This window comes from Cryptomeria japonica, chromosome 7, assembly GCF_030272615.1.
Source record: "Cryptomeria japonica chromosome 7, Sugi_1.0, whole genome shotgun sequence".
NCBI classification, from domain to species: domain Eukaryota; kingdom Viridiplantae; phylum Streptophyta; class Pinopsida; order Cupressales; family Cupressaceae; genus Cryptomeria; species Cryptomeria japonica.
Genome location: NC_081411.1, coordinates 692,036,092 through 692,043,442, shown reverse-complemented (window position 1 = coordinate 692,043,442; position 7,351 = coordinate 692,036,092).

The window sequence follows — 7,351 nt, the reverse complement described above, 5'->3', positions numbered from 1 at the left end:
TTTTCTTGATCAACACTTTTATATGGAAGAAATTAAGTTGGACATGTTGTTTTTGGCTTTGGAAAAAGACTCATAATGGACAGCCTTCTAGTTAAACTTTACAAAGTTCTTTAGAAATACATTTAGGAATATTTCTATAATGTCTATCTTGAAGGCATTTAAATTGAGTTATTAGAAGTTGTTGTTAATTAGGGGTTAATTAAATCTATTCTTAAAGGTAAACAAAAAGATATGATGAATGGTTGGTGTCCTACCGTTTTAATTTTTATATCATATAAGTTCATTATAAGGCTTTGGCTAGAAGAATCAAACACATAAATTAGGAAATTTTTGAGGGTTCGACAATGATTTCTTTGGTGGTCAATTTAAATTGAACAATTTGGTGTTACCTTAGGAGTTGGTTGAATGGGCTTAACATACTTTATTTTGTCAAGGCTTGTTATTGCATTTGTTGGCTCTTCATTCTTAAAATCCTATAATTGTAGGGATTTGGCCCCAAACATATGTGCTCATTTTAGAATGTTGTCTATAAATGTAAACGCTAGATCGGGTAGCATTCATTGACTCTTCACTCTTAAAATGCTACAATGTAGTGATTTGATCCCCACAAAACTACTCATTTAGAATGTTGTCTATAGATGTAAATGTTAGATTGGTAATCATTGTTTCACTTTTTCTTCAATTTCTCCAAAAAATCCATATGCCAAGAGTACCTGTTATGCCATTCCTCTATATTCTTTCTACTATTTCCCTTGGATACCTTATCTAAAGCATCTCACTTCTTGTTAACACTAAGACCCTCAACTCACACTTTATTGATGACAACATAATTTCCATTCAAAAACCTTCCAAACAAATATATAATATGCTGGATATTCTTATTTTTTTTTTGGCATATCTCGGACTCTCAATTTGTAATATACAAAACCAAAATTTTGATGACTCGTCACAACTCTCACTCACCATAGATTTATAAGGAATGGAAAGAGGTAAAACATGAAACCATTACTAGATACCTCATCATTCCATTTGAATATTTGAAATTGATATTTAAATAAAGTCAAGCACACTATTGTCTTGGACCAATTGATTTTTAGAATTGCTGTTTGCATTCAAATGACAAACAAAATCCCCTTGACTAACATGTTTATATCTCCTTTTCCTAACTACTCTTTAAACCTTGCTATAACAGCTTACACGACTTATCCTAAGCTTCAAGCTTCTTATGGATCAAATGGGGTAACAAGAAAGGCATGCTCACTACTACTTGATTGCATTCCATTATTTTGAAGGACAAAGAAAGTTTGGTTATCCTGGATCCTTACATTGAAAGGGGTTTACCTAACAGCGAAGCAGATTGTGAGGGCTTTTAAAGGGGATGCTACTTTGAAACACTTAGTTTGTCGCTACATACAAACTGCCATTATCTGTAAGTCGTGATAGACAATTTTAATTGGTATTATCAGATTCTTCTAGGTCGCTCTTTCCAGATCAATGGTTCAACCTCTTCAATAGCATTTGGAAGGTTTCGTAGTTGGTCGAACTCAAGTTTTCTTGATTTTATTAGTTTCTTAATCATGTTCTTAGCTTTGTCACCTCCTTTTCTCTAGTAGAACTTGACGATCCAGCTGAATGCCAAACCATTAGATGTCATTTGAGACAAAAACATGGGAAATTTAACAAGCTTCGATTGAAAATCATGGGCTTCATCTTCGATTACAAAGGCAAGCTATTTGTACTCATGACTCTAAAAACTTGTCCCTACCTATCTATCATTCTCGCTTCCTATCTACTGACATTCAACTTTTCTCAAAGATGAGGTGGCCTTAAATTTATCCTACAGGCACAAAATAAATCATTCCCCCTCAGTGTTTTACAAGTAACTTTTGCTTTCTCTTTCCATGCACATCTCAACTTTCACTTTGAGGTGCACATTCAAACTTTGAATTTGCATGCTCATTCACAGTCCTAATTCACTGTGTGGAAGCTTGTACATGCCAAACTTCCAACATTGCTTCTAGTTCTATCTGCATGCTCATATGATTGCTTATAGTTCTATCTGCAATACCAGCTGCAGAAAATGAAAGGGAAACACAATGATCTGAACTCCAAGATTGCTTAAATAGCTAAGTTCTCCAAAGTGTGACTACTATGGTTTTCAAAATGCATTATTTTCCATTTCTAGGTGCTCTCCTTCAAGAAATTACTCTATTTTATAACGTTGTTTTAGGCTGCAGTTTGGTTATACACTGCTGTTGTGCTTTCCTTTAAGCTTTAATTCAGAGAGTTGTCTTTTTTCCCTTTTTGGGTCTTTGGTCTTCTATGTTTTCCTAGAGCTCCAAGCCTTTATCTTCTCTGATTACTCCGTCCATCAATCCAATATGTGTTTAAAGAAACTAATTTTAAGGGCAAAATTCCTATTAAATATCTGTTTGATCCAGTAGCATGCAAGTCTTATGTAAAACTATGTTTGCTTTGTTTCTAGGAATCTCATGGATGCTACAATTATGATCCAAGGACAAGAACATGGTATTCTCTAACCTACGAATACACATATTGCTTTATTAGTACAGTTCACAGTTCTACTTTATTAGTACAAATGGTCGTAATAGATTTATGAAATTAGCATAATTCATATTGCTTTGATATTTTCTGTTCATGTCTTTTTTCCTTTGGTCATGGTTAGTTTTCTAAATGTAATTGATGATCTCTTTGATGTTTTATGTGCTACTGTGGTTTTCTATAAAGAAGATTGGTTATGTTATTTATGTAGGAATTGAAAATAGACATGTTTAGTTCTAAGTCAAATGATGAATGTGTTTCTATATCATAGATTCTATTTTAAAAGGATAGATTTGACATTCATATTTTTAGGATAATATATAAGATAAATAAGACAAATTTCTTGTAAAAATCTATCAAAAGAATTTAATACATCAAATTATTGATTCTATGAATTATTTTTTCAGTTTATAATATATTTTTAATGCATTTTATTTTCATAATCTTTATACAAAATCTATTCAATACTTTTAATTTGAAGCTAGGTATGATGGCTAAGGAGATGCAATATGTAATTATTTAAGATGACAAAGTTGATCATAACAAGTTGATGAACATCAAAGTGTTATAAATAGATCTATAATCTTGTTGAATAAATAATTACGAAACTATGCTCTCACCAATTTAACTTGACATGAATTAGAAAAGTATCATATAAAATAACAACACTTAATTTATAGCCTAAGTCTTCTTTACAACTAGAACTAAGTTTTCCGTATTTTACTAAATGCATACAAACATTTCCAATCTCTTAGAACCCATCTATAGGCTTGCAAAATCTTATTTGTGGTTTTTGGGAAGATACTCACATGCATTAGAAGATTTAATTGTGAATTTGAAGTGTCATAAGTTGTTATTGTTTATATACTTTTTTATTTTGTTACTTTAATAGTTGGATTTTTTGGCGATTCTTCCAAAATTATCTTAGTTGTTGCAAAATCACCAATGGAAACTTTAAGAAAACCCCTTCTCAAAAAATTGTATAAAATTTTGGTGAATATTTAGTTTTTTTAAAGAAAATAATAATTTTTATTCACGAATCTTTCCTTTTTTTAATGAAAAATATTAATTTTATTGGCAAATTTTTTTATATCAATTTTTTTTGGTAGAAAATATTGGCGAATATTGGAAAATAATAAGAGTATGCATTAATTACTATTCCAAATCCTTTCATTTAAAAAAGTAGTTTTTTTTATAGAAAAGTAGAGGCCTGAAGGTGGAAATCATTAATGATTTTAAAGGGTAGACTCTACTTTATTTAGTTTCTACCATTAATTTAAAATAATCTAATAGCTCTCTTTGTATTTTGTGAGATAAAATGTACCAACAATTTGTAACACTCATGGGGCCAAAAATTGCTTTTAGACCATTGATTTTCATTGAAGTCAACAATTCAAAAGAAATTTCAACTCCCGGGAGCATTACAACTTGTAGGTACAATTTACCTCACAGAATACAATGAAGGTTACTAGATTATATTTTAAATCAATGGTGGCAACTAAAGATTGTTGATATAACCCTAAAGTAACTAATGATTATGATATATTATTAGTGAATTAATCTAGATAGCTACAATAAATTATAAAATGTTGGCAAATCTAATCCAATCATGTATCGACTATTGAGGTGAATCTTTGAGTTAAAAAAATTAATAAAATAAATTCTCTAGTGATTTAAATGACAATAAAATAAAAAATTGTAAAAATGTGGCGATTTGAGTCACCTTAAAAGTTGAACTTATTAGACAAATTTTGATTCCCAAATTTAAAAAAAAAGCCAATTGGCGAATATTAGCTACTAAAAATTTCACTAAAAAACACCACTTAATTATAAAAATTCTAGTGATTTTTTTGGAATTGTCATTGTTGCTTTTTTAAATATTAATTAATGACAAATAATATTTTTGATTGTCATAAAATAATGAGTTCTTACAATTTGTTTATTCTTCAACAACAACAAAGGAATTTTTCTTGTCTCTTATTCTAACTTGAGGGATTTATTGGAACTTCCATTGCAATTTATTGTCTTTGTTGTCCTTTGATTATTTAATTGATTCTATTCTTTATGTTTTGGTACTTGTTAGACCTTCTCGTGAATATATAGCTCTAACATACAAATAGAAACTCCCAACCACACTTTCAAATGTATCAATTGAAATAACGCTGACCTCAACTTCATTTATATATTAAATGTGTTGATAGCTAATTGAAACATGCAATTTTTATTAGCTTTAATCTCAACACCCTTCTTTACCTAACTGAATGGGTAAGGTTGAGGATATCATGCCCTCAAACAAATATTTTTAACTATATTGGTTAAAATAAATTGCATTGGAAACCAAAATCTACAAGTGCACTCACCCTTGTTTTATTCACTTATATTTTGAGATTTAATTGGTTCATGGACTAAAGTTCCTTGTTTGTCATGGAAATCCCTGTGGACATGTATCCCTATTTTTCATCTATTCTTCATTAATGGTAGCCATGGCTCCTTACAGTTCTTCATGAGATTTTTTTTAGGTACAACTTTGGATGCATTCTCCAAATCTTTTTTTAGTATATATCCATTAATGATACAATGAGAAAATAGTTTTTAAGGTTCCTATAATGATGTTTAATAATGTCGTTCTTCTTTCCTTTCTAATTTTCATTCTCTTTCTTGTGTTTATCTTTATCTTTCTATCTATAATTGAAGGATTATTTTTTATCCTTCTTTTCTTTCTATGTAGTATCAAAATAAACATGCCTCATCTAGGTTCATTGGCTTGATGATGATGCATCATATCTTAAGGTTATAATATAGTTGACTAGGGTATTAGCTAAAAAGGTATTCACCTCATCCAAGTCCATGTCAAGAAACATGAATCATATCTAAAATTTAGTGTGCTCTTATACACTCTATTCACTTCTTTTCCTAAAGTAGAGCCATTTAATATTTTGGTTAGTATCATGTCTTGTTGGATAGAAAAATGCATTACAAGATATTCAAAACCTTCCCCAATATGCATATTTTGTTTCTTTTTCTTTGCACATGATGCTAGGTAAATCTCCCATAAAGAAGATGTGAGCCAGGTCATTTTCAAGTATGTAAATGAAAACCTCTATGCTTTGCTAATATCATGAATATTGAAAAACAACCTCAATTACTCTATTCGTGTATGTAATATTTCAACATTAACTTGACATTTATATTTAGATGTCTAAAAAAATGGTGTGGTCACCTCATCAAGTTTCATAATCTTTTAAATATGTAAGAGTAATTAAATGGTCTTCTAAGAGGATTATCAAGATTTCATTTTCTCTAGATAACAGAAAATGGTTAGGTACTATCCCCATATCAAGTGAAGTATAGTGTTTGTATGTTTGGAGGTAATGAAGGATTGGGTGGAGGGAAAGGAGAAGTAGGAAATCCCATACCTTCTCTATGATAATGAGGTGTGAGATCTATAGGGACCTAAATTCCTTATTCCAAATGTCCAATACCATGTCCATTGCATCCTTGTTTACAAACCATGTCAAAACCAATATTGTAATGTGTATAAAATTCTAATGGGGAAGAAATTTCATCATAAACCTAGTTAAAATTAGTTGTATAAACATACTTTGAAGTATTAAAAGGATATATCAATGAATAAAGATTTATCCTTGTGGGAGGATGCAAATATTTATTATCATTATTCATGTCCATTTTGGAAATAAGGGAGTCCTCCTTCATTAGGTTTTTATTATAAGTATCACAATTATTTTTTGTCTTTCCATGTCTCATCTCTACTTAATAATATTATTTGACATGTTATTAGGGAAATGGATAAGGTTATGTTGCATTAAAATGTCTTGATAAGTAAGGTAGTTTTTATGAGAGGAATAGGCATATATGTCCATTAATGTGTTAAGATTTGGATCATCAATATACAAGGAATGTTCCTCTTGCACCATGGTATTCATGTTTAAAGCATGTTATTCTTTCACTAAAGTATCCTTATAGGGAGGGAAATTTTGGAGAAGAATAAACCTCATTCTTCGATGCTTCATCTATAAGAGAGAGAGTGGTTCAGGGGCACTTAGCAATTTTTGTTGTGTTTGTTTCCAGGATGTTGGAATCATGTTTTTAGTTTTTTAATAAGGCCAAGAGACCATTGAGTGTGTTCTCAAACGATTGTAAGGGCCCTAAGAGTCTTTGTTTGGCCAATGTTGGCATGTGAGCTCTTAAGGGTGCCAGGTAGAGCACTTAATAGGATAAGTTGTTTTTTGGGTTAATGAAGGTTGGTTGATGTTGTTTTGAGGTTGATGTTGTTTATGAATCATTTGAAGGTGACCAAGTTTGGGTTTGAGCAAAGTTGCTCACCTATGCTACAAATTGCAAAAGTTGCAAAAGTTGCTCATAGCAACTTTGCAACATTTTCATACACCAACGACTAGTTGGTTGACACAATCGGTTGTGAGCATATGTAAGTACTCCAAGGCCGGTATAAGGCTTGGAAAGATCAAAGATAATTTTTTGTTGAAGATCTAAAACAAATAAACTAATTTAGTTTCCCATTTGGTGTGTTTATCTGAGTCACCGCCTCTTCTTTGCAAGTTTGTACGACCTGTCCAAATTAAGAATCTCAAAATAGGGTCATGGATTTTTAGACGAGTATATTAACTTCATTTTGCTTTTGGTTTTGAGTCTTGAAGTGTTGTATTTTGTGAATAATCTTCACTTTGTTGCAAGTGGGTTCAAAGGTCCTAAAAACCAGGGTTTTGAGAGCAAAATGGCTCCAACCTAACGTTCCATGGTGGATTTCCTC